The 26,742-nt window shown below is 42.6% G+C and overlaps 1 protein-coding gene across 2 annotated transcripts in view; it reads left to right on the forward strand.

Moving 5' to 3' along the window:
• The first annotated feature begins 1,084 nt into the window (after positions 1–1,084).
• Positions 1,085–26,742, forward strand: part of LOC122100261 (signal transducer and activator of transcription 5B) — a 74,221-nt gene continuing 48,563 nt past the window's right edge. For both annotated transcript variants that reach the window (XM_042670603.1, XM_042670621.1), the window contains exon 1: positions 1,085–1,204. The gene's annotated coding sequence lies outside the window, so the exon portion shown is untranslated. The remainder of the gene's footprint in view (positions 1,205–26,742) is intronic.

A 26,742-nucleotide genomic window follows, 5' to 3' on the forward strand; every position in this document is an offset into this window, starting at 1 on the left:
GGAGAATTATGGGAGAGCTCGAAACCATGGGTCATCTCTGGCTATGAGATTTTTTTTTTTTTCAATTGAACACCCTACAGAGGACTGTGTGACCCTGTGGGGCTGCGATGGGGTCCTTCTCTCTTTTGCCCCTGGAGCTGGTTTTCTGGAGCTCTGATATGCCTTGCTTCCTGCTGGCCCTTGGAAGGTTGCCAGGGAAACCACTGGCCAGCTCGGGAGATGGAGAGTGGGTGGTTCAGGCTGCCTTCTCCCACACGGCAGCCCCTCCCCACTGCAGGGGAAACGATCTCGGAGGCCCCCTGGGCACTGGGATCCGAAGGGGGGGGCTAGGCTTATTTCTTTTCTTGTCTGGATGCAACAGTCACTCCGGCATCCCTGCCTGGTGCAAACTAGCATGGTTTCCCGATTTCCCCTCCCGGGGAAACCGTTTCCCCTGTCCCCCACCCCCACCCCCCCTGCATTCACCCAGTGCAAGCTGCAGCTGGCCCTGGGCAAGTGCAAGCTCCAGCTGTGCCCATCCAGGCTTGGTGCCGAGCCGCCCTTTCAGGGAGCAAACCCGGGATAATTATTGATCCGACTGCCGTGGACTTATGACCTCGGGCAGCGAGGGAAAGGACCCAAATGAGGGGCCACGGCCTGGCCCGGCCGGGAGGGAGGTGGGCGGGTCGCAGGGCGGGGGCAAGCACCACGACCACCAGGCCCGTCCGAGCCCCGAGCCAAGCGAAGCAGCATGTGCTCGCCCTCTGGGGGCCCCGGCTGGGGAGCCGAAGCCGCGGGGAGTCGGGAGGAGCGCGCGGCGCAGGCCCGGCCGAGCGCGCCCCCACCCGGCTGGGCGCGCTGAGGGAGTTCCGGGTCCCCGCAGGGCAGCCGCGGAGGGGGCCCGGGCGACCCCAGGGCTCGGGCGTGCGCGCGCCGGGCGGAACCAGGAAGCGGGCGCGCTCGGGGCTGCGGGCGGTGCGCGTCCCCGGGCCTCCGTGCGCGAGCGGCGCGCGCGCCCCCGTGGGCCCCGGCGGGCGGAGGGAGAGTCGGCGGCCGGAGCCGTCACCCCAGGCGGGCGGGCAGGCAGGCGGGCGGGGACGGAGCTCGGGCGACGACGCGCGCGGCGGTCCGGCCGAGGGAGGGAGCGAGCAGGCGGGCGAGTGGGAGAGCGAGCGAGCGAGCGAGCGGGGCCGGAGCAGCCTCTGGCGCCCCAGGCGCCGACGAGGTAGGAGCTGAGCGGGGAGCCCCACGGGGCCCGGGGGGACTGGGGGAGCGAGGCCGGGGAGCCCGGGCCGGGTGGGGCCCCGCGCCTCTCCGGCCGCGGAGACTCCAGGCAGGGCCGCGCCGCCGCCATCGCTCCCGGGCCACGGGGTGGCTGCGCGCTGGGTGAGGGGCGCGTTGTGGGGAGGGTCGGGGCAGCCCGGGTGTCTGCAGTAGGGGGGCCTGGGGGGATAGTGGGGTGCAGAAGCGGGGGCGTGCAGACGCAGCGGCTGGGCGGAGGGCTCGGTGTGAACTGCGTGCGCGCGTGGCCGGGTGGGTGTGTGAGGGACCCCCGCGCCGAACGCCCCAGAGCCACCGGGCTGCCGTCGTCCACTTCGCACCTTCCGGATGCAATTTCCACGAGTCCCTGCTGTGGTCTTGCTTTCCCTCCTTTTATTATGATTAATTCCCTCCTGGAGAGGCTCCTGCGGGGGGGACAGGAGCCCGGGGAGTGCCCGATGGGGAGTTAGGGTGGTATTAACAAAGCTTCAAGAAATAGCGCCTTATAAGGAGTCAAGACAACAAATACGAACATTTTGATAAGACGCTGGGCTGCGGGATCCCACATCAGGACCCGCCAGGCCTGAGCTTGTACATGTGGCGGTGGGATGCGACTTGTTCTTTTCTTTTCTTTTTTTTTTTCCCCTTCCCCCTTTAGCCTAGGGATCAAGAGTAAAAAAAATGCCCCTGGTGTCGGGAGTAGATAGGGAGAGTCGGAAGAGGTGCCCTCTTATCACAAAAACTGGTCTGAGGCGCAAGGAATCTGGCAAGATGGTCAGGGTGATCGGAGAGGAAAGAACTTGTATGCAGACACTTGTAGCCAGCAGTGATGGCAAAGGCAAAGGAGGGAGGGAGGGAGGCGAGAGAGGGAGAGAGAGAGAGAGCCAACAAGAGCCAGCTTTTAGGAAGATAGAATTAATGAAAACACACACACACACACACACACAAAATTTTAAGAGCAAGGCCAGATAGATATTATTTTTCCCAAAAAGCAGTGCCCAGTTCTTGTTCTTGTCCCCTGGGATCCCTTCATCCTTACATCAAATACATTGTGGCCGAAAAAAGGATCATAGAATCTTCCAGTTGGCACTACCTCCCCCTCCCCCCAATCATGCTACATTCTTTTATTATACAAATAAGGAAACTGATATCCAGATGTATGGAATAAATGAATAAATGGTTTTGCTGCTTCAGATCACAGGGCTGTTTTGTTTAGTAGTTCAGAAACTAAAACTTCCATCCAAGGTCTCCATAGGGTTTTATCCAAAGCACAGGGAAATAAAGCCTATAGGTCTTGGCCTAAGTTCAATTCTACCTGTGGTCTCTGGAATGTTCTGGGGGGAGTGCCTCTAAAAGGGCTAGCATGTCACTAGCTAGTGTCTTGTATTTTCAGTCTTCTAGTGCCGTTTATCATGTGCCCGAATCTTAGGTTTCCAAAGTAGTTGGATAGCTGCCTGGCCTGTAATAAGCTTTCGGCTGTTTTTTTGTTGTATTATCTCAAATAATTTTGTTATGTTAAAGACAATTGATATTATTAAGATAACAGATCTTTGCCTCTTCCCCCCCCCCCACTCTGCCATAGTTCTTTTGTTTGTGTTATACTGTTTTATATATAATTCTTTGAGAGAATGTGTTTTGTTCAGTGTGACTTTTGTGTTTCTGTTTTTCTTTTTGTAAAAATAGAAACACTGGATTGGTTCTGATCATTTCAAACAGAAGTGGGGGGAGACATGCAATTGGCTTTGTTTTAAGATTTGGGCATTTTGTTTGTTTTGGTACCACTTTACATTTTGTGGAGCAGCACAGTTGTTAGAACTGCTTGTATTATAAGGGAGAAGGGGCAACTGATAGTAAGAAAAGTTTACTAAAGAGCATTTTATCCTTTTTCATGTTTAACTGGGTCTAGACAACCCTATGGACCTCTTGCCAAGTGTCATCTGGTAAATGATCTGTTTTCTATAGACTCTGGAAGAAGAACATTTCAAGCACTGGGTTGAGACACAGGGAAGAAATCAAGAGTTTTTGATGTTGTTTTTAAGAGCAAACCATCTGAGAAAGAAAGAAAGAAAAAAGTTGATTTCTATCACCAAGCAGTTTGGCTATTGCATAACTTGGAATTAACCCCCACAAAAATCTTTGCTGTATAGTCAACTTAAATATTATTACCTACCTTCTCACTAGTCCAGCACTTTTGAATTTACCTATTTTTTTTTAAAAGTAGATTGTGTTAAGCAGTTTAATGTCGATATGTTTCTTAGGTGTAGACTTATGATATGTATGATCATGGGGGGAAAAGTGCTCTCATTGTTTGGAGTGTTACAACATAAACATTTTGGCCAACACTTCCTATTGGGCTTCGACTTCTCATTTCACCTCCATTTTCTTGATTTTGTTTTTGTTTTATTTAGTTATGCAAAAGCCACATCAAGGTGTCACTTATTGCCTTTTGGTTATGCATTTCAGTTCTTTTTTTTTTTTCAAATTATGTTTTGAGTAATTAGATTATGTGTAATGTATGTTAGGCTGGTGTTTACGAATATGCTTGCCTTGGTTCCTTTGGCTTGTTACTAGGCAGACAGTGATACAAGAGGTCTTACTATAAAAGGCAAATGTTAGAAAAAGGCCAATAATGTGCCCAGGGTTAGATGCTAGTGACATCCAAGGAAGCTTCATGGTTCCAGTGCTCTACAAAGTGTGTGCATCACATAAAATCATTCACAGGCTTGTGAACATTCTGTCAGTCATGCATTTTCCCTCATCTGTTAGAATGTAGAACTGCCATCCTAGCCCTATAAAAGAAAGCATAAGAAATTTAAAATTTTCTGTTTTTTGTTTGGTTTTTCATTTGAAATTTATTTTTCTAACCTATTGAATTCTTCAAAATGAAAAAGAATTTCCTTTTATTATACAATACCTTTGGGGGAACTTTTTTTTTGGGTCCGGTCTTGGGGCCTGAACTCTGGGCCTGGGCGCTGTCCCTCAGCTCTTCAGCTCAAGGCTAGCACTCTACCACTTGAGCCACAATGCCACTTCCGGCTTTTTTCTTTTTGCTTATGTGGTGCTGAGGAATCGAACCCAGGGCCTCATGCATGCAAGGCAAGCACTCTACCACTGAGCCACCTTCCCAGCCCCACTTTTTTTTTTTTTTGGGCTGGTCCTGAGGCCTGAGCGCTGACCCTGAGCTCCTTTTGCTCAAGGCTGTCACCACTTCCAGCTTTTCCTGCGAGAGATAAGAGTCTCACAGACTTTCTTGCCTGGGCTGGCTTAGAACTGTGATCCTCAGATCTCAGCCTCCTGAGCCACCAGCGCCCAGTCTTGGGGGGAACTTCTTCACCAAAGTGATGCTTAAAAGTTAGCTCTAAAGTTGGGTGTGGTGATCCATGCTTGTCATTCCAACAACTTGGGAAGCCGAGGTGAGAAGTTCAGGCTGGAGGATCACAAATTCAAATCTGCACAAACCTATTTAGGGAGACCTTGTCTAAAAAGGGTTAGGGATGGAGGTTAGTGAGAGAGTACTCGCCTAGCATGTACATGGCCCTGGATTCAATATTTAATATCACCACCAAAAGACCCCAACCACCACATCAAAAAACCTCTAAAGTATCCCCAAATGTGCACAGTGTTCAAATAATTTTTTTGTTTGTTTGTTGTGGGGCCTGAACTCTGGGCCCGGTCACTGTCCCTCAGCTCTTCATTCAGCTCAAGGCTAGCACTCTACCACTTGAGCCATAGCACCACTTCTGTTTGGTTTTTTTTGCTTATGTGGTGCTGAGGAATCAAACCAGGGCCTCATGCACGCAAGGCAAGTGCTCTACCACTGAGCCACCTTTCCAGCCCTCAAAGGATTTTTTTTAATCCAAGTTTTATTAATAGAACTGTTCTAAAGTCAGAAGTATTTTCTCCCCCGCTAGTATTGTACACTCAACAGTTTTGTGCTTATTTCTGGGAATAAGAAAGTCAGATTTAACAATTTTGTTTCCACTGATCAGACAGGATATTTTGGGGTACACTTAAATCATAAACATCACAGCCAGTTTTTTTTCTTTAATTGTATTACTCTGAATCACAGTGACCTTATATGAGTAAAGTATTGACTTTGGATGGACTTAAGGATGGACTTAAGGATGATCCTTCGCTGCCAAACAAAACAAAACCTAAGCCAGTTTGAAAATTTTACATATTGAAATCTATGCCTTTTTCAGTGAAAAGAAGAGAGGAGTAATTTGTAGATGTCAGATTTTCCAATGAGACCCTTACTTTGGATAGTTTCAGGGTTTAAGGTAACGTTTTATTACCTTTTGTTCGTTTTGGTCACACCCAGGACTTCCTTGGAAGGTATCTTTGAGGTTTGGTTTCCTTTTATTTTAAAATGGTAATATTGGGGTAGGGGTGCTTCCTGTTTATATTTTCAAAATTAGGCCCACGTGTTAGCCTTCTGGTAGTGTCATATTTTTATTTGAAACATCCACAGACAAACATCAGATGCCATTTGCTTTGTCTTTCTTTGACCCATTGTAGTACTTCAAAATAACTTCAAGCAAAGCCCCACTATCCTGGTTGGCACAGCAAGTCATTCTCAGATCTTTTCCTGTCTCTCTTCAAAGTTTAGCTGTCTTGGAAGGAACCTTAAAACAATAACAAGAGTGATGGCACAATTGACAGAAAAATGGGGCCCTTGCTGCTGTCTGTTTCCTTCCAGATATGGCAGCGGTGCTAAGTTAAGGGTTGAACCAGATTCCCCAGAGCTTTGAATGTCGGCAGGCATCTTAAAGAGAATCTGTCAGGGCCTCAAAAGATGCAGAATCTCCTGTAGTAAGCTGGGACTGCAGCAGGTGTTCTGGCCTTACCTAAAAGCCATAGTGTCATTGAGGAGTTAAATAAGAACAAGAAGAAAATTAGGGAAGGTAGTAGAACTCAGGAGGAAACACCCTAGCCTTAAAGCTCTTCTTTGATCTTCCTGGAATATATATATATATATATATATATATACATATATATATATATATATATATACACACACACATATATATATATATATACACATACATATATGTATATATATAATGAATAATAATAATTATATATATATATATATTTTGTTGGGCTGAATTCTGGGCCTTGACGCTGTCCCTCAGCATTTCAACTCAAGGGTAGTGCTCTACCACTTGAGCCACAATGCTACTTCCAGTTTTCTGTTGGTTTTATTGGAGATAGAGAGTCACAGACTTTGCTGTCCAAGCTAGCTTTGAACCATGATCTTCAGATCTCAGCCTCCTGAGTAGCTAGGATTACAGGTGTGAGCCACTGGCACTTGGCTCCTGGATAATTTTTAAATGGTAGGTCACTTTGAGTCTAAATGTGGGACATTGAAGAGTTCCCTGAACCTTAGGGGAAAAGTAGTATGTTTCTATGATTAAGCAAGTGGTATTTTTCTTGTTCTTAACTAACTTCATTCTCTTTAATGAGTAAAGAGATTCCAAACTAAACAGACAGTTGGGTGTATTTGCAGTTTCAGGACAGTTTGCCTCTTCTGAGTTTTCACTATCCTAAAAGCAATAGTGTATTAGTGTGGGGCACAGTTGGTCCATAATGTAATTTGCAAATGAATACTTGGAATATCTTGATCTCCTATTCTCTTTACTCCTCCAATACTCAAGAACAATTTTAGAGTTTGTCTCACATGTGGTATATTCTTCTTTGAGCCTTTCTCCCTTCCCCCAATTAGGGCTTGAACTCAGGACCTGCATGTTGTCCCTTGGTTTTTTTTACTTGAGGCTGGTATTCTACCACTTGAGCCACAACACCACTTCTTGTTTTTGCTCATTTATTGGAGTTAATAGTCTTACGGATTTCCTTGCCTGGGCTGGCTTTGAACTCTAATCCTCAGATCTCAGCCTCCTGAGTAGCTAGGATTCTAGGCATGAGCCAGCATCAGCGCCTGGCTTCTTTGAGTTTATTCATAATAGCGATGCCCATGTCCCCATGCATTGTGGCCTTAAGATGGATCGAATACATGGATGGAATGGTAAAGAACAGTGGTCTTTTCCTACCTGCTTTTGGAACCTAGATTGTGAAATCTACTGCAAATCTCACTCTCCATTCCCCCCCCCCCCCCCCATTACCTCTTTTGGGCACTCTTCAATAGCTCCTGTTCAGATTTTTGCACGTATCTATTATGAAGAAATATAGCAGCCTACTCTATGAACTACTACTTTTTTTTTGAGGTGCTTGTACTGACTCATTTAAAAAACCATACTAAGATAGAGAGCATGGTTTGAGAGCAGTAATGAAATTCTCAGAAAATATGAAAACTTCCCTTTCTGACTAGTTTAGAGTAAAGGTTGGGGAAGACAAGGGGAAATACATCTATGAGCCAATCAATTATTGTTTTTTGGGATTAATTTGGTGACTAATATTTTCAATGCCCATCAGGCTAGTAATTGTGAATTTGATTTTACACTACAGTGGTAACAGGACAAACCCAAGGGTTTTCTAATACTGTTTTCCCCTGGCAGGGGATTTCTTTGTATACTGGAAATCAAGCCAAAGTTACCAGTAACAACCATATCCAGGAGTGGTATTAAAAATGATTATCAGGCCCGGCACTGGTGGCTCACACTTGTAATCCTAGTTACTCAGGAGTCTGAGATCTAAGGATCAAGGCTAGAAGCCTGCCCAGGCACAAAATCCCTGTGAGACTCTTATCTCAAAAATGCTAGAAGTGATTCTGTGGCTTAAGTGGTAGAGCACTAGCTTTGTGCACAAAGAGACTCAGGGACAGTGCCCAGGCCGTGAGTTCAAGCCCCAGGACCAGAAAAAAAAAGAAAAGAAAAGATTATTAGCCAGGTGCTGGTGGCTCATGCCTATAATCCTAGCTATTCAGGAACCCGAGATCTGAGGATTGTGATTTAAAGCCAACCCTGGCAGAAAAGACTGTGAGACCTGTATCTCCAATTATCAACCAAAAATCCAGAAGTAGAGCTGGAGCTCAAGTGACAGAGCGTTAGCCTCGAGTGAAAACATTGAGACAGCACCCAGTCCCCAAGTTCAAGTTCTAATACCAGCACAAAAACAAAAACAAACAAAAAGTAGTTAATTAGTCTAGGCTAGAACCCGATGCCCCAGGGACTGGCTTATCTGATTAGATAGTCCAGTTTTATATATATATCTATATATCTCCAATTATATATGTGTATATGTAATTATTTTGGCATCTTTCAAGATGTGAACAGAAAATTAATTAGAAAATATTTCAAATTATGCCCACACCCGGAGTTTGGGACAATGCTCCAAGGTCTTCTAGCCTAAGGATAATAAAAACAATACCAAATACTGTTTTCTTTCAGTGTGCCAAACAGACACTGTTCCCAGCTCTTGCCCTGTTTTATGGTCCTCAGAGGAGTGGGTATTATTCTTGGTTAAAAATTAAGAAATGGTCACAGAGAAGTGAAGTAACTTGTCCAAGGTCACGTTGCTGGTAATGGCAAGGCTGGCTCCAGAGCCTGACAGGGCAGTTTCCCACAGTGAGGCTGTATCCTTAACCAAGCCCAGGAGAGCTAGTGGGCAGCTAGAGCTTTGAACTGAGCTGTGTTGGTTTCCTTAAGGCATCTGTTTATTTTATTCCACGGAAGAGCTGAAGGCTGTCTCCTTCACCTCTGGATACACACAGAAAGATCACTTGGGCTTGTGGTAGTTTCAGTCCTTGTGATAGATCCATCTCAATGGAGAACTCAAGTATCCAGTGCATTGTATTTACAACTGTAGTTTGAAGAGACTTAGGATCCCGTGACTGAAGCTTTTACACAGCTATTAAGATTTCTGATCTTAATAATTTTGCTTATCTGGACAAAATTTTAAGGCTGCCAAATGAATTACTTTGTGTCTAGAGCTAGGCACAAGCTATTAGATGGGCATGGTGGTGGCTCATGTCACAGAGCTTCTCTTTGGCCTGTGAACACAGTATCCTTCAGCTCTGCATATCTTTATGTCTTTCAACAGTTGTCCTGCTCCACTGACCAAAGGCCACTCCCTGGGTGCTGGTGGCTCACGCCTGTAATCCTAGCTAATTAGGAGGCTGAGTTTCTGAGGCTCATGGTCTGAGGCCAGCCCATGCAGAAAAGTCTGTGAGACTCCTATCTCCAATTAACTACTAAAAAGCTGGAAGTAGAGCTGTGGCTCAAGTGGTAGAGCAACAGCTAATTATGAGCAAAAAAACTTATGGACAGTGGCCTGGGCCCTGAGTTCAGCCCCCTCCTCCCCCCATACACAATAAGGCCATTAGAAATTAGTTTCAGAGGGTGTTTATTTCTTAGCATGTATGAGTCTTTTTCTCTCAGCATTTTGCTTTGGAGCAGATTGTGGAGTTAAATCTTGAAGAGAAAATTCATAACCGTAAAGGCATTGGAGAGATGAAGTCATGTTAATTCCTTGTACACAGAGCATACATATACTTGTTCAAACAAACAGAGGATGTTCTCTTCCAGGATTGTCTAACTGTCACCTTTGACCAGGGTTGAATTTTCTCTGAATGTTGACAGAAATTACAATGTCAGTGGAAAAAGCTTTATGTGAGGTATCTATATCTCAGAATTTCCCTATGTTTGTGTCAGTGAGATCCTACAGCTAAAGCAGTTTTTTGTTTTTTCCTATGTCTGATGAGATTTTGAAGCCCTCAGTGGGGTTTTCCAGCCCTTTAGGTGAGGGTAAAATTGAAAGTTTGTGAAAAACTACTTACACTGCCTAAAATGCAAAGCCTGTAGCAGATGGCAGTTTGGAAAAGAGTAAGATTTTAAAAGTCCTGCCTGGGCCAAATGTCTCAAATAAGTTACAGTCACAAATGCCCTGGTAGCATATAAAAAAGAAACTTACACACTTAGTGTATTAAAATACTGAACATTAGATTTATCAGCTTTATAAGGTGCCATTCTACTAGTTATCTATAGTTTTAGCTAAAATGTAATGTAAATTTTATTTCTTGTTTTTTTTTTTTTTTTTTTGTCGGTCGTGGGGCTTGAACTCTGGGCTTGGGCGCTGTCCCTGTGCTCTTCAGCTCAAGGTGAGCACTCTACCACTTGAGCCACAGCTCCCCTTCTAGTTTTCTAGTGGTTTATTGGAGATAAGAGTCGCACGGACTTTCCTGCCCCGGCTGGCTTTTAACTGTGATCCTCAGATCTCAGCCTCCTGAATAGCTAGGATTACAGGCATGAGCCACTGGCACCTGGCTTATTTCTTGTTTTTGTTGACTGTTTCTAAAATGTTTCTTTTCGATTTCTATTTTCTAATTTTGCTCCAGTACTAGGGCTTGAACTTACAGCCTCGGGCTCTCACTTAGTTTTTTCACCCAAGGCTGGAGCTCTACCACTTGAGCCATGCCTCCACTTCTAGCTTTTTTTTTCTGGTTAATTGAACATGAGTCTCGATTTGTCATCCCATGATTCTCAGATTTCAACCTCCTGAGTTGCTGGGATTATAGGCCTGATCCACTAGCACTCAGCTTTTTTGGTCTTTTGTGGGGTAGGGTAGGGTCTGGGGACTACTGGGTGTTGAACCCAAGGTCTTCTACATACCAGGAGGGGTCTATTATTCATCTCTCCCCAGGCCCTTGTGGTGATTCAGTTTTTGCTTGTGTGTACCCCCGTCCTGGGACTTGAACTAAGAGCCTGGGCACTGTCCCTGAGCTTGTTTTGCTCAAGATAGTGTTTTACCACTTTAGCCACAGCTCCACTTTCAGCCTTTTGCTGGTTAATTGGAGATAAGAGTCTCACCTACTTTCCTGCTGGCTTAGAACTTTGATCCTCAGATCTCAGCCTGCTCAGTAGCTAGGATTATAAGTGTGAGCCACTGGCGCCCTGACTTATGTAGTCTTTTTTTTTTTTTTTTAAGGCTTGAGTAAAGGAGCAAACTAGTGATCTATAGCAATATATAGTTCTTTGCAAAATGAAACAGTTCCTTCTGTGAATTTTTTTTTTTTTTTTTTTTTTGGGTTCAGTCGTGGGCCTGAACTCTGGGCCTGGACGCTGTCTCTCAGCTCTTCAGTTCAAGGCTAATGCTCTACCACTTGAGCCACAGTGCCACTTCCGACTTTTTTCTTTTTTCTTATGTGGTGCTGAGGAATCGAACCCAGGGCCTCATGCATGCAAGGCAAGCACTCTACCACTGAGCCACCTTCCCAGCCCCCTTCTGTGAATTAATGTTTTAGAACTTTGTATCTTGTAGAAAGCAAAGAGGAATTGTGATGAGAATTGGACATGTGGGATCTTACCCCCTAAGGGATATAATTAACATAGTAGGATATAATATGAATAGTCCCTCCTTTTAAATTGTTTATTGTTTCAGTTATGTAACTTGTAAACTCTGAATGTACTTCCATCTTCAAGATGACTTTATTGAGTTTAAACAACAAGTAAAACTGGTAATTTTATTGTAATGGGCTTAAAGAGATTGACCTCCTTCCTTAACTGTTGACAGTATCAAAACAAAATAGAAAACAGTGGCTTCCTGAATGACATGACTAAATTCACAGTGCTGAGTTGGTACTGCACAGGAGCCCTTGATTTTGCAATAACCAGAGCGAAGCACATAATTCACAAGGCATTGATGCTGAAGTAAGAGCCTCCTCCTCTAAACATGCACTTAAATTTTGTCCTAAAAATATGGCATTCTCAGAATTTGTGGTTTTTAATTTTTCTCCCCAGATATGAAGAGGTTTTAGTTTGGATACCACTTAGCTCTGAGTTCCAGTTATGTTGGTAAGTTGGAACAGGACAAGTAGCTTTTATGAAAACAATTCATGAAAGAAATACAAATATCAAAAGTATATGCCTGGAAGTGGTGCTGTGGCTCAAGAGAGAGAAAAAGCTCAAGGACAGCACCCAGACCCTGAGTTCAAGCCCCATGACCAAAAAAAAAAAAAGTATATACCTAAAATGCCAGACATGGGTTGGGAAGGTGGCTCAGTGGTAGAGCGCTTGCCTTGCATGCCTGAGGCCCTGGGTTCGATTCCTCAGCACCACATAAAAAGAAAAAAGCCAGAAGTGGCGCTGTGGCTCAAGTGGTAGAGCTTTAGCCTTGAGCTGAAGAGCTGAGGGATAGCGCCCAAGCCCAGAGTACAGGCCCCATGACTGAACCCTCCCCCCCAAAAAAATTTAAAATGCCAGACATCAAAGGTAAATGATAAAGAAAGAAAAAATATTTTTATCATATTTGATAAGGGGTTATGGGTTAATATTTTTAACATGAATACAATTTATATAAATAGTAAGATGTTTCCCACAATAGGAACATGAACAAAAGAAGAAAATGGCCCATAATCTTGCAAAATTATGTGTAGTTGTACTTGAAATCAAGAAATGCAAACAAAAACTAAACAAAAAAAACAACAAGCAAGCAAGAAAAGCCCAGAAGTGAAGCTGCAGCTCAAGTAGAGCACTGCTGCCTTTTATGCTAGGTGAAGGTTTTTAAGAAATAAAGCTGTAAGCTGGGCACCCATGGCTTATGTCCATCATCCTAGCCGCTCAGAAGACTGAGATCTGAAAATCAAAAAGTTTGAAGCCAACCTGGGCTTCAACTCTTTATCTCCAGATAGTCACCAAAAAGCCAGAAGTGGAGCTGTGGCTCAAGTGGTAGAGCATTAGCTCTGAGCAAAAAATCTCAAAGGCAGCTCTTGGGTCCTGAGTTCAAGCCCCAGGACCGGTACAAAAAAAATTACATTAAAACATCCTAATAAGTAATTTCAGAGTTAAAAAAAATAGCTTGAACTTGAGAGCTGAGTTATTTCCTTTTCTTGGTGGAATGCTCTATATTTTATATAGAAGTGATAAATCATACTGTTTTGTAAATATAATAAATTCATATTGTTTTACCTGTGTGTATATTCTGCTGTGTTGCCTTTCATTTCATATTGAAGTTGTGTGTATTTGTGGGTTTTTTCAACTTTTGACAGGGCCTGGGCACTGTCCCTGAGCTTCTTTTTGCGCAAGGCTAGCACTCTACCACTTGAGCCACAGCACCATTTCCGTTTTTTTTTTTTTGTTTGTTTATATGGTACTGAAGAATCGAACCCAGGGCTTCATGCATGCTAGGCAAGCACTCTACCACTAAGCCATATTCCTAGCCCCTAGTTTTTTTTTTTTTTAAATAATTTATTGTAGAGGTGATGTATTCAGGGATTATGATGACATGAGTCAGGTAATGAGTGCATTTCCTTTCATACAGTGTCTTCTGTTCCCTCATTTTCTCTCAGTTCCTCCCTCCTGTCTCCACCCATAAGTTATATAGTTCACATTCATTGGACATTGGTCCAATGTGCTTCTGTGCTCTACTGCTGCATTTTTTCATCCTTTTCCCTGGAGTTCTGTGTCCTCCCCCCACCCTCCTGAAGATATACATGTAAACACACCATATATAAGGTAAAGAAGAATCATCAAAAACTAAAAACTTAACAAAAAAAGAAGTCTCTTGTTTCCATATCTTGGAGTTCATTTCAGTATGTATATTATTTTATATAAAAATGAGGAGGCACTTAGATATTGTACCTTTGTGTTTCTCTCCTAAGAGTATGGTTGGTTTTGGTTCTTGTAACCCTCAATATTGTATTCTTGGGATACATTTTGTTTTATGTTTTTGGGTTTTTTTTGGCCGGTTGTGGGGCTTGAACTCTGGGCTTGGGCACTGTCCCTGTGCTCTTCAGCTCAAGGCCAGTGCTCTACTGATTGAGCCACAGCATCACTTCCGGTTTTCTAGTGGTTTTTATTGGAGATAAGAGTCTCATGGACTTTCCTGCCTGGGCTGGCTTTGAACTGCGATCCTCAGATCTCAGCCTTCTGAGTGGCTAGGATTACAGGCATGAGCCATGGGCGCCTGGCTTACATTTGTTTTTATATAGCTTTCATGTTCATTGCTGCCAAAGCTGCCAAGCTTATGGGCTGCTTTTTCTTATAATTCCATTAGACTAATGATTTCTCTAAGTGTTTATTTTGGGAATCACCTGGGAATCTCTCTCCTGCAAGATACTTTCTCTTGGGTCTGTGTCATTGCTAACACTAGAGAGATTGTCTTCTGCTTTAATTAAATCTAAGTTAAATAGCTCCTTTGTAACTAGCGTTAGTGTTGAAAAGCATTTGAACATCTCGGAGTTTAAAGAGAAGGGCTGAGGCTAAATTGTAAGTTGGTGTTGTAGGAGAATTTTAGCGCACAGACTTATTAGTAGGCCCTTACCGCTGTGGAAGCAAATACAATTTCAACTTTATAAAAACAGTTTTGATCACAGAAGATCTACTTAGTGCTTATCAAATTTAATTAAACATCTACCATAACTTGGGTTATGCATTATAATTTATTATAAATTTGTAATACTAGAATTTTATTTTAATCTAATTTAAAGAGTCCTAAAACAAAAGAAATCACATTAGTTCCACATAGTGCTTTTTAAACCTAACTCCTAAGTAGTTAATTAAAATATATATGAAAAAATAAATATTTTATGTATTAAAACCACAACTGTATTGTTCAGTATGTCTACATAAATAAGCCCTTCTGTTAACTTTTTTTTTTTTGTCAGTCCTGGGGCTTGAACTCTGGGCCTAGGCACTGTCCCTGTGCTTCATTTGCTCAAGGCTAGTACTCTACAACTTGAACCACACTGCCACTTCCAGCCTTTTCTGTTTATTTGGTTCTGAGGAATAGAACCCAGGGCTTCATGCATGATAGGCAAGCACAATAACTAAGCCTCATTCACAGCCCCAACCTTGAGATGTTTTAAAACCCAGGAACTTGGGGACTCAGCCTTAGCATCATGTACTTCAGAGTATGGCATCCATCAGGTATAGAACATTTAAAATTTTAACATTAAAATGACCCATTCCCTTTCTGCTTTTCATTTAGAACTAGTTGTTTCATTATGTTCTACCTACTTTCCTTCCTTCCTTCCTTCCTTCCTTCCTTCTTTCCTTCCTTCTTTCCTTCCTTCCTTCCTTCCTTTCTTCCTTTCTTTCTTTTTTTGAGATTTAGTCTCTTTAGGTACTCTTGCCTAGCCTCAAACTTTCTATGTACCCAGGTTGGCCTTGAACTCTCCATTTTCTTGCCTCAGCCTTCCAAGTAAGTACAGGTATCCTCAGATCCTCAGACCCTTAGATCTCCTAAGTATTACAGGTGTAAACCACTGTGCTCAGCTTGATCTGATTTTTAAAATTAGATACCATCACCAAGATAAGACTTTTTCTAGTTCTATACATTTTTAAGATTATTTCCAATCAAGCAGCTCATATATATCTATATATGTAGCTATATATATATGATTCAAAAAAAGTATTTAAAAAAACCCAATACCCCACTTATTTCAGAAATTAATGCTATAATTTTTTTCCTATGTTTTAAATTTATGGGCTAGAGGCCTTTTTGGTTTTATTTTTTGTGTTATATATGGAAGTGTGTATCGGTGTATGTGTTTTAGGGTACTTCTAAAATGAGTCAAGAGATTTATTCTAAACAATTTTTGTTGATTGTGTTAAGAATCAAGGTAAGGGGGCTGGGAAGGTGGCTCAGTGGTAGAGCACTTGCCTTGCATGCCTGAGGCCCTGAGTTCGATTCCTCAGCACCACATAAGCAAAAAAAAAGCTGGAAGTGGCGCTGTGGCTCAAGTGGTAGAGCGCCAGCCTTGAGCTGAAGAGCTGAGGGACAGCGCCCAGGCCCAGAGTTCATGCCCCACGACCGGACCAAAAAAAAAAAAGAATCAAGGTAAGGGGTGGAAGAGGCAGGGGAGGAAAGGGATAGTAGGAAAAAAAGGAGGGGTAATATTGTTCTACAAGAAATGTACACATTACCTTACTTATGTAACTTAACCCATCTGAACAGCATCTTTACAATACAATAAAATTTTTTAAAAAAGAATCAAGTAAGACTTAATAAATAACAAGTAACTATTTGTTGTTTAGGGAGTGTTTGGGCTGTACCATCACATACGCTTTTTAAGGCCAAGTGAGCCAATATATTCACCCATTAAAACTATATTCAAGTGACTACTTGAGGATTAGGGGATTTTTTTCAAGACTTTTAATGAAACTATTGACTTTCTTTCTAGTAGACTATATACACATTTTTTTTTTTTCTTTTGGTTGGTCGTGGGGCTTGAACTCAGAGCCTGCCCACTGTCCCTGAGAGTTTTTGCCCAAGGCTAGCACTCCCACCACTTTAAGCCACAGGGCCAATTCTAGTTTTCTGCTGGATAATTGAAGATAAGAATCTCATTGACTTTCCTGGGCTGGCTTTGAGCTGCTCTCCTCAGATCTTAGCCTCCTGAGTAGTTAGGATTACAGGCGTGAGCTACCTCTGCCTGACTACAACATTTTTTTTTTTTTTTTTACACAAACATTTTTCTAGGCTATAAAAGACTCAAGTGAATGCTCCTAACATGAACAGCTAGCTTGTTTGTACATTAACAAAGATAACAGAGTCAGAGAAGTGATAATAAAGAATCTAAATTTACCAGGTACCAGTGGCTCAGGCCTATAATCTTAGCTACTGAGGAGGCTGAGGTCTGAGAATCAAGCCATCAAAAAGCTGGAACTGGAGATGTGGCTCAAGTGATAGAGTGCCAACTTTGAGCAAAAAGCTAAGGGACAGCACCTAGCCTGAATTCAAGTCCCAGTATTAGCACATATGTGAATGCATACCACACACACACACACAAATAATTCAAAACAAACCTCAAGCCGGGTGCTGTGTGAATGCACACCACACACACACACACACACACACACACACACACTAATTCAAAACAAACCTCAAGCCGGGTGCTGGTGGCTCAAACCTGTAATCCTAGCTACTCAGGAGGCTGAGATCTGAGGATCATGGTTCAAAACCAGCTCGGGCAGGAAAGTCTATGATACTCTTATCTAATTAATCACCAGAAAACCAGAAGTGGTGCTGTGACTCAAAAGTGGTAGAGTACTCTCCTTGAGCTAAAGAGTTCAGGGACAGTGCCAAGGCCCAGAGTTTAAGCCCCACAACCACCACCACCACCACCAACAACAAAACAAAACCAAAAAAAATCCTTCAAAGTTAGTCCTGTTATCTGGGAAATCAATAAATATCAATATCCTTCAACATTTTAAAGATCAGTATTCCTAGGGCTAGGGATGTAGCTCAGTAATAGAACAATTAGTCTGGAGTTTGATCTTTAGCACTGTAAGATCTGTATTTTATTGTATAGCCCTACTGTATTTACTGTTCATGTAGTAGTAATTGGTAGATTATATAATCAATATATAACATTGATATTTGGATGGTTTCCTCTTTACTTTTGTAAATAAACTGTGGGGGAGGGGAGACAGTAGGGTTTGTTGTTTTTTTTTTCACTTTTTTTTTTTTTTTGGTCATGGGGCTTGAACTCTGGGCCTGGGTGCTGTCCCTTAGCTCCTCAGCTCAAGGCTAGTGCTCTACAACTTGAGCCACAGCTCTGATTCTAGCTTTTTGGTGGTTAATTGGAAATAAGTCTCTTGAATTTGTCTGTCTGGGCTTGCTTTTATTTTTTTTTTTTTGTCAGTCATGGGGCTTGAACTCAGTGTCTAGTCATGGTCCCTGAGCTTATGTGTTTAAGTCTAGCACTCTACCACTTTGAGCCACAGTGCCACTTCTGGTTTTCTGGTGGTTAATTGGAGATAAGAGTCTCACAAACTTTCTTGTCCACGCTGGCTTCAAACCATGATCCTCAGATCTCAGCTTTCTGAGTAACTAGGTTTACAGGTATGAGTCACCAGGGCCTGGCTTGTGATTTGCCTTTTTATATATAATTAATATGTTCTTCTCTTATAAATGTTATGAGTTTTCCCAAAACTTTTTGTGTTATATGGTAAAAGTAATTCTCTAATGACAATAAGTTATTTTTTTATTTTTAAATTTTTTAATAAGTTATTTTTTAAAGTAATTCTCACTTTTTTTGTTACCTTTTGGCTCTTAATTTTGCATATATTTTTTCTGTACAGAAATTTAAACTTTATTAAAATTTAGTTTTGTTTTTTTTTTTGGGTCTGGTCATGGGGCCTGAATTCAGCTCAAGGCTAGCACTCTACCACTTGAGCCACAGCGCCACTTCCGGCTTATGTGGTGCTGAGGAATCGAACCTAGGGTCTCAGGCATGCAAGGCAAGCGCTCTACCACTGAGCCACCTTCCCAGCCCTAAAATTTAGATTTTTTTTTTAGTTTAGTTTAATAATCTTTCTGTTCTGGTTATTATGATCTGCTTAGAAAAACCAGGCTAACACAAAGATTATTTTTTTAAAAAAATCTCATGTGCGTTTATGGTATATTTCTATATAAGAAGGAGGTGTAGGATAAAAGAATAGGAATAAAAAGAGGGTAGGAAATTAACATTGTTTATTTAACTTCCATGGATACCAGTGTTTGAACTCATGGCCTCAAGCTTTGAACATATGGCCTTGAGCTTACTTGGTTTGCTTGCTCACCTGCACATGGTTCAACCATGCTTCCAGGACAGCTTTTTGCTATTTAATTAAAGATGGAATCTGTAGACTATTTTGCCCAGATTGGTTTTAAAACATAATCCTCTGATTCTCTGCCTCATGAGCAGCTAGGATTACAGGTATGAGCCACAGGTACCTGGTACATCCATTTATTTCTTAATTATATGAGTAACATTTATTGACACTCACTGTATGCTAAGTGCTGAGATAATTTCTTCACATAGGTTAATAATTTTGACATGAAGCAGTTTCAAATGGTTTGCCAGTTAGCTAAAAAAAAAAAAAGTGACATCTCCTACCATTTTCTTTTTCCTCGATGTGAAAATCTGTTTTATTTATACAGTAGTTCTTCATGTTTTGGCATTGTTGGGGTTTGGGATTCAGGGCCTCATGCTTGCTAGACAGATGCTCTATTACTAAATCACAACTCCAGCTACTACTGGAGCCATGTTCTCAGTAGAGTCCCCCCGTGTGTGTGTGTGTGTGTGTGTGTGTGTGTGTGTGTGTGTGTGTGTGTGTGTGTGTGTGTGTGTGTGTGTGTGTGTGTGTGTGTGTGTGTGTGTGTGTGTGTGTGTGTGTGTGTGTGTGTGTTAGTCCTGGAGTTTAAACTCAGGTCCTGGGCACTGTCCCTTAAATTTTTTGCTCAAGGCTGCTCTATAGCTTGAGCTACAGCTGCACTTCTAGTTTTTTGGCGGTTAATTGGATTTAAGAGTCTCATGGATTTTGCTGTCTAGGGTGGCTTCAAATTCCTGAGTAGCTAGGATTATAAGCATTAGCCACCATTACTTGGTCCCTGCATTTTTTCCTTTGGTTATTTATTTAGTTATTTTTGTCAGTCGTGGGGCTTGAACTCTGTCAGTCGTGGGGCTTGAACTCTGGACCTGGACACTGTCCCTCAGCTCAAGGTAAGCACTCTACCGCTTGAGCCACAGCGCCACTTGTGGTTTCCTGGTAAATTGGAGATAAGAGTCTCATGGACTTTCCTGCCTGGGCTGCTGGTTTTGAACCACAATCCTCAGATCTCAGCCTACTGAGTAGCTAGGATTACAGGCGTGAGCCACCAGCGCCCAGCTTCCTTTGTTTTGTTTTGTTTTTCATCTAAGGTCTAGGGTTTTTGACTGGCCTCAGACCAAGATATTCCTAACTACCACTACCAGGTGGCTGGAATGACAGATGCTTGTCATCACACCCAGCCTGTTGATTGAAATGGAATCTTGCCAACCTTTTTCCCCAGCTCTCCTTGAGCCCTGATTCTCTTGATCTGTTTCCCCCCAAGTAGCTAGGATTACAGGTGTGAGCCACTTTGCCTGTTCTCAGGTTTTTCCTATTTGAGGACTCACAATCAACTGTAATTCAAAAACCATACTTGGCAAGTCTAGAAATAAACAATTTATATGATTAAATTGTGCATAGTTTGGAGTATCATGATGAGATCTTAAGTCATCCCTACATCCAGCACATCTAGCCTATGCTGTTTCTTCCTTAGTCACTGACAGTTTTAGTTACAAGGTGAACTCTTCTAATATTGTAGTGTTGGATTGAGGTGATTAGTTTTTTTCTTTGGGCAGTACTGGAGTTGGAACTCAGAGCTTCATGCTATACCCACAGACCTATACTCTGGTTATTATTTTTATTATTACTAATATTGCCAGTCCTGGGGCTTGAACTCAGGCCTTGGCACTGTCCCTGAGCTCTTTTTGCTCAAAGCTAACACTCTTCCAACTTCTTCTGTTTATGTGGTACTGAGGAGTTGAACCTAGGACTTCATGCATGCTAGGCAAGCCCTCTACCACTAAGCCACATTCCCAGCCCTGCTCTGGTTATTTTTGAGACAAGGTCTTGATATTTGCTCAGGCCAGCCTAGATGGCAATCTGTTTTACTCTCCTTGTTATAGTTGAAAATGACAAGAATGTACTATAGTGCCCAATTATTGATTGAGATGGGGGAGTTTCTTATGAACTTTTTGCTTGGGCTGGCCTCAAACTGCAGTCCTCCACCCTCTGAGAAGTTAGGATAATAGGTATTAGCTATTTGGTTCCTAGCTTTTTAGCCCTCCTCCTCCTCCTCCTCCTCGTCCTCTTCCTTCTTTTTGTCAGTTGTGGGGCTTGAACTCTGGGCCGGGGAGCTGTCCCTGAGCTCTCCCACTTGAGTCACAGTGCCACTTCCGGTTTCTGGTGGTTTATTGGAGATAAGAGTCTCATGGACTTTGAACCACAATCCTCAGATCTCAGCCTCCTGAGTAGCTAGGATTATAGGTGTGAGCCACCAACACTTGGCATTCTTCTTCTTTTTTGGTTGGTTAGTTGTGGGGCTTGAACTTGGCCTAGGTGCTGCCCCTAAGGTTTTGTGCTCAAAGCTAACACTGTATACTACTTTAAGCCACAGCTCCATTTCTGGTTTTTTGGAGGTTAATTGGAGATAAGAGTCTCACAGACTTCCTGCTTGAGCTGCCTTTGAACTGTGATCCTTAGATCTCAGTCTCCTGAGTAGCTAGGATTACAGGCCGACAGTGCTTAGCTCTTTTCTTTTTTTTCTTTTTTTTCTTGTCAGTCATGGGGCCTGAACTCGGCCTGGGCTGTACCTCAGCTCTATACTAGTGCTCTACCACTGGAGCCACAGTGCTACTCCCTACTTTTTCTGTTTACGTGGTGCTGAGGAATCAAACCCAGAGCCTCATGCATGCAAGGTGCTTAGCTCTTTTTAGCTATTCCTTCCCCACCCCCCACCCCCTCTCTGTGCCACTCCTGGGGCTGGGTCTGGGCCTGGGAACTGTCCCTGAGCTTCTTTTACTCAAGACCAGAACTCTATCACTTTAGCCAGAACTCTACTTCTGGCTTTTTTGGTAGTTTAGTGGAGATAAGAGTCTCACAGACTTTTCTGTCCAGACTGACTTTGAACTGCAATACTCAGATCTCAGCCTCCTAAGTAGCTAGGATTATAGGTATAAGCCACTTGTGTTGACCAGTTTTTTTTGTTTGTTTTTGCTATTCTTAAGTAATTTAATACTAGATCTTAATGCTTATATCATTCACCTCAAGTCACTCATCCCATAGACATCTGCCTTTCATCTCATCCCAAGAAGGGTGAGTACAGTACCATAAGCAACTAAGAGAGAGAGACTATATTCATGTAACCTTTATAATTGTATATTCTAATTCGTTTATTATTGTTGGTAATCAAGTACTGTACCTAATTTATAAATTAAATTTAATTATAGGCATGTGTGTACAGGACAAAACAGAGTACATACATTCCAGAATTTAAGTACTAAGATTCAGGCATCCACCAAGAGTGTTGGAATGAAGATAGGAAGAGACTACTATGAAGTAGCACATAGACTGTCTCTTGCCTTATGACATCTAACTTATAACAGAAAATACCTGTAGGGTCTCTTTCTTGTGGGAACTGAAGCTACTGCTCTTTAAAGATAAACAAAAGCTACTCTTACCTGAAGGATACCCTCAGACCCCCATCCCAAAACATTCAGTCATGCACAAGTGCCCGCTCTGGTTTAGAACCTGCTGCCCCATTGCGCCCTGCTACCAGGGGTCCCATCCATTTAGAGTAGAAGAGCTCAGTCTTCAGGTGGAGGGGGGTTGAGCCTGGGGAACAACTGGTAGAGGGATTCATTTGTTATTTCTGGTATCCCATGGAAGTGGCACTGTGGTTCAAGTGGTAGAGTGATCGCCTTGAGCTGAAGAGTTCAGGGACAGTGCCCAGGCCCAGAGTTCAAGCCCCACAACCAACAACAACACAAAAAGGAAATATCTGGTATCCCTGGCTAGAAGTTCTGATATGTTTTCCTTCATAAATAAGGGTAATTAGGTTTTGTCAAATTGTAGAGTGCACAAGGGTCACCAAGGACTCCCGTAGGAGTTTTTCCTCTCTTTATTGTGTTTCTGTAGGAAAATGCTGTATGGTCCAAACAATACCTGTGCAAATGAGTTTTAGAATATAGTTCCATTTATATGGAGGCAGGACGGAGTGGAGGGAGAGGAAAGGAATTTTCTGATGTCTTAATTATGTAAAGGTACAGGGCCTGAATATTGCACTTGGTGTATGAGTTTGAACTTTGGTCTCTTGTCACATTCAGGACCTTGCTCACACTGTAGGATATCTAGCTGAGATCTTTTATAAGCTGGAGATGTAGCTCAGTGGTAGATCATGTGCCTAGCATAGGCAAGGTACTGGGTTCAATCCCCACAAAAAGTGAAATAAACAAAAAAGGCATACTCCTCTTACTCCATATGTGTGTATGTGTAATCACTTTTGGGGTTTTTTTTTACCTTTGTTTTCTTTCAAGGTATGTATATTGATGTTGTTTTATTTTGTGTTGTTGTGATTTTTTTTAAATCTGAGTTTGCCCAGAAAAAAGAATCTCACATTCATCTTTTGATCTTAGCTTGCTGTTCATGTTTATATAATATATAAAGTTGATGCTTGAAATATGAGATATTGTTGCAGATGAAATTTTTTTCCTTTCAAAAGAGATTCTCCCAAGCCAGGTGCTGGCGGCTCATACCTGTAATCCTAGCTACTCAGGAGGCTGAGATCTGAGGATTGTGGTTCAAAGCCAGCACGGGCAGGAAAAGCTGTGAAACTCTTATCTCCAATAAACCACTAGAACACTGGAAGTGGCGCTGTGGCTCAAGTGGTAGAGCGCTAGCCTTGAACTGAAGAGCAGAGGGCCAGCGCTCAGGTCCAGAGTTCAAGCCCCACAACGGACAAAAAAAAAAAAAAAAAAGAGATTCTCCCACCCAATGTTGCTTTAGTCTTAGGAGCTACTTGAGGGAGAGGAGTGAAGGAACCTTTGAAGAAATACATAGAATTTCTGGGTTGCTTTCAATATTGCTTGTCTTACATGTAAACCAGACTAGTTGTTCTTCAAAATGTTAATAACTCAGGGCTGGGAAGGTGGCTCAGTGGTAGAGTGCTTGCCTTGAATGTATGAGGTCCTGGGTTCAATTCCTCAGCACCACATAAGCAGAAAAAAAAAGCCGGAAGTGGCACTGTGGCTCAAGTGGTAAAGTGCTAGCCTTGAGCTGAAGAACTGAGGAATAGCACCCAGGCCCAGAGTTCAGGCCCCATGACCGGACCCCAAAAATAAACAAACAAATAAAATGTTAATAACTCAGTAGCTTTTCCTACCATCTTAGCTTTAGAAATTTTTTTTATTTTAGTAAAATGGACAAAACAGGTTCGTTGTAACATTTCAAACATCCTGATGCAATTTATATAAGATTTAATTATGTGTTATGTTAGTTATGTGTTCATAAAAATGAGGGATAGAGCCCGGCACCAGTGGCTTATGCCTGTAATCCTGGCTACTCAGGATGCTGAGATATGAGGATCGTGGTTCAAAGTCAGCCTGAGCTTTGTCCTGTGAGACTCTTTTTTTTTTTTTTGTCGGTCGTGGGACTTGAACTCTGGGCCTGGGCGCTGTCCCTCAGCTCTTCAGCTCAAGGCGAGCGCTCTACCACTTGAGCTACAGCGCCACTTCCGGTTTTCTGGTGGTTTATTGGAGATAGGAGTCTCATGGTCTCTCCTGCCCGGGCTGGCTTTGAACCGCGATCCTCAGATCTCAGCCTCCTGAGTAGCTAGGATTACAGGCGTGAGCCACCAGCGCCCGGCTTCCTGTGAGACTCTTATCTCCAATTAACCGTTCAAAAATGGGAAAGTGGTACTGTAGCTTAAGTGCTAGAGTACTTATCCTGGAGCACAAAGAGGTTCAGGAATAGAGTCCAGGCCTTGAGTTCAAGCCCCACAATTGACAAAAAAAAAAAAGAGTGATAGTTTCTAATATTCTTTCTTCCAAATATAATATGACAATTTATTTAGAATACTTAAAACATTTTCCTAAGGATGAAACTTTAAGGGCATATATAAAAGTTATTTTCCATCTAGGTGCTGGTGGCTCAGGTCCGTAATCCTTGCTACTCAGGAGATTGAGATCTGAAGATCATAACTCGAAACCAGCCCAGGCAAGAAAGCCAGAAGTGGAGCTGTAGGTCAAGTGGTAGAGTGCTAGTCTTGAACAAAAACCCCAGGAGGGCCTCGGAGTCCACAAAAGTGTTATTGGATTGAGAAATCGCTGGTCATTTTTAGTATTTCAGAATGTTTCATTACACCTAGGCTTTCATTATGGTAATTAATTGACCCTTGTTTTGCATTTGTTCTGTTGGTATCAACTGACTTATATTTTATTCTGTGGGGGAAAAGGGAAAAAAATTAAACATTTGCTAGCTGCTTATCACCAAGTGTTAGCTGTTCATTCAGGGGTAGGAACTCCAATCCCATTGTGAATTTAATTTTAACTCTGTAGCTGGGTGCCAGTGGCTCACACCTGGAATCCTAGCTACTCAGGAGGCTAAGAGCTGAGGATCATGGTTCAAAACCAGCCTGGGCAGGAAATGCCATGAGACTCTTATCTCCAATAAAAACCACTAGAAAACTGGAAGTGGCACTGTGGCTCAAGCGGTAGAGTGCTCGCCTTGAGCTGAAGAGCACAGGGACAGCTCCCAAGACCAGAGTTCAAGCCACACGACGAACCAAAAAAAAAAAAAAAAAATTATTTTTAGCTCTGTGTTGTTTCTTAGTGCCTTGTGAATTGAATCTGCAGATGATCTTTGAAAGGCAGAGGATTGGATTTGATTGTGGCAAGTTACCCGGTGACTAAAATCATCCTGGAAAGAAGCTGGGCTAATCCACCCTGTGGGATCCTTAATTGACCCTTGTTTTGCATGACTTTAGCTCCCTAAAGATGATCAGCTTTTACCTGGAATGGACAGATGTCCTGATTTTGTCAGAAATTGCTTTCATATCACCAAGGCCTCACAAAAGCCAGTAATCCCTCTATTAATAATCTGATATTTTGGAGGTACTTCTAAAACTCCTTTTCAGATATTGGTTTAAATGCCCAGACTTTGGTTGTTTACCTGACGAGTCAGACAGTATTCTCTTTCTCCCAGCAGAAATAAAGAGGGGGAAAAAAAAGAACTGGGTTCTGATGGCTAACGCCTATGCTACTCAGGAAGCTAAGATCTGAGGATTGTGGTTCAAAGCCAGCCCGGGCAGGAAAGTCCATGAGAATCTTATCTCCAATAAACCCCCAGAAAACCGTAAGTGGCGCTGTGGCTCCAGTGATAGAGCACTAGTCTTGAGCTGAAGAGCTGAGGGACAACTCCCAGGCCCAGAGTTCAAGCCCCACAACTGATCCTTCCCAAAAAAAAGAGTAAAGAACATAGTGGAGTTACAATTAAAGTATTTATGTAAATCTTGAAGTATTTAATATTAGATACTAAGAGCCTAAGTTCCTTGTAGCCATATTTGTCTTGTTACTGATATAGCCTCAGTACCTGGAACAGAGCTTGCCATATCGTAAGGGATCAGAAAATACTGTCTCTATGTGAAGCCTGATGCAATTCTGCTTTATGGCAGGCAAGTATTTGTCTTTGATACCAAGCATTCTTGATTCCATATATTTCTCCTTTCACTGTGGAGGCAAGGAAAGAGACAGACAGCAAATAGTTCTTTGTTTCCTTTGGATTTTAGAGTTAAAGATGAAAGAAAAATGGGTTTACGAGAAAACAAAAATGACCTTTCTTGAAATTGTGAGGTTATATATAATGAAACATACTTTTATTATTTTTATTATTTTTTCAGTGCTGGGGATTGAACCCAGGGCCTCCACCATGCTGGGCAAGTTCTCTGTCCTTGGGCAACACCCTCTACCCCATTTTAACCATTGTTAAGGGTACAGTTTAGGGGTACTTGGTACTTGGTAGTACACTTCCAGTGTTGTGCAACTGCTGTCCCTCATCCACAACAGAATTAAACAGTAATGATTCATTTGCCTCTTCTCTATCCCCTGGCAACCTGCATTCTACTTTGTCTCCATGACTTTGGTTACTCTAAATATCTCTTGCAAGTAGTGTCTGAACACTCTTTGTCCCTTTGTGTCTGGCTCCTTCCTTCCTTCCTTCCTTCCTTCCTTCCTTCCTTCCTTCCTTCCTTCCTTCCTTCCTT

Source organism: Dipodomys spectabilis, unplaced genomic scaffold, assembly GCF_019054845.1.
Source record: "Dipodomys spectabilis isolate Male_0828 unplaced genomic scaffold, ASM1905484v1 ptg000018l, whole genome shotgun sequence".
Classification (NCBI taxonomy): domain Eukaryota; kingdom Metazoa; phylum Chordata; class Mammalia; order Rodentia; family Heteromyidae; genus Dipodomys; species Dipodomys spectabilis.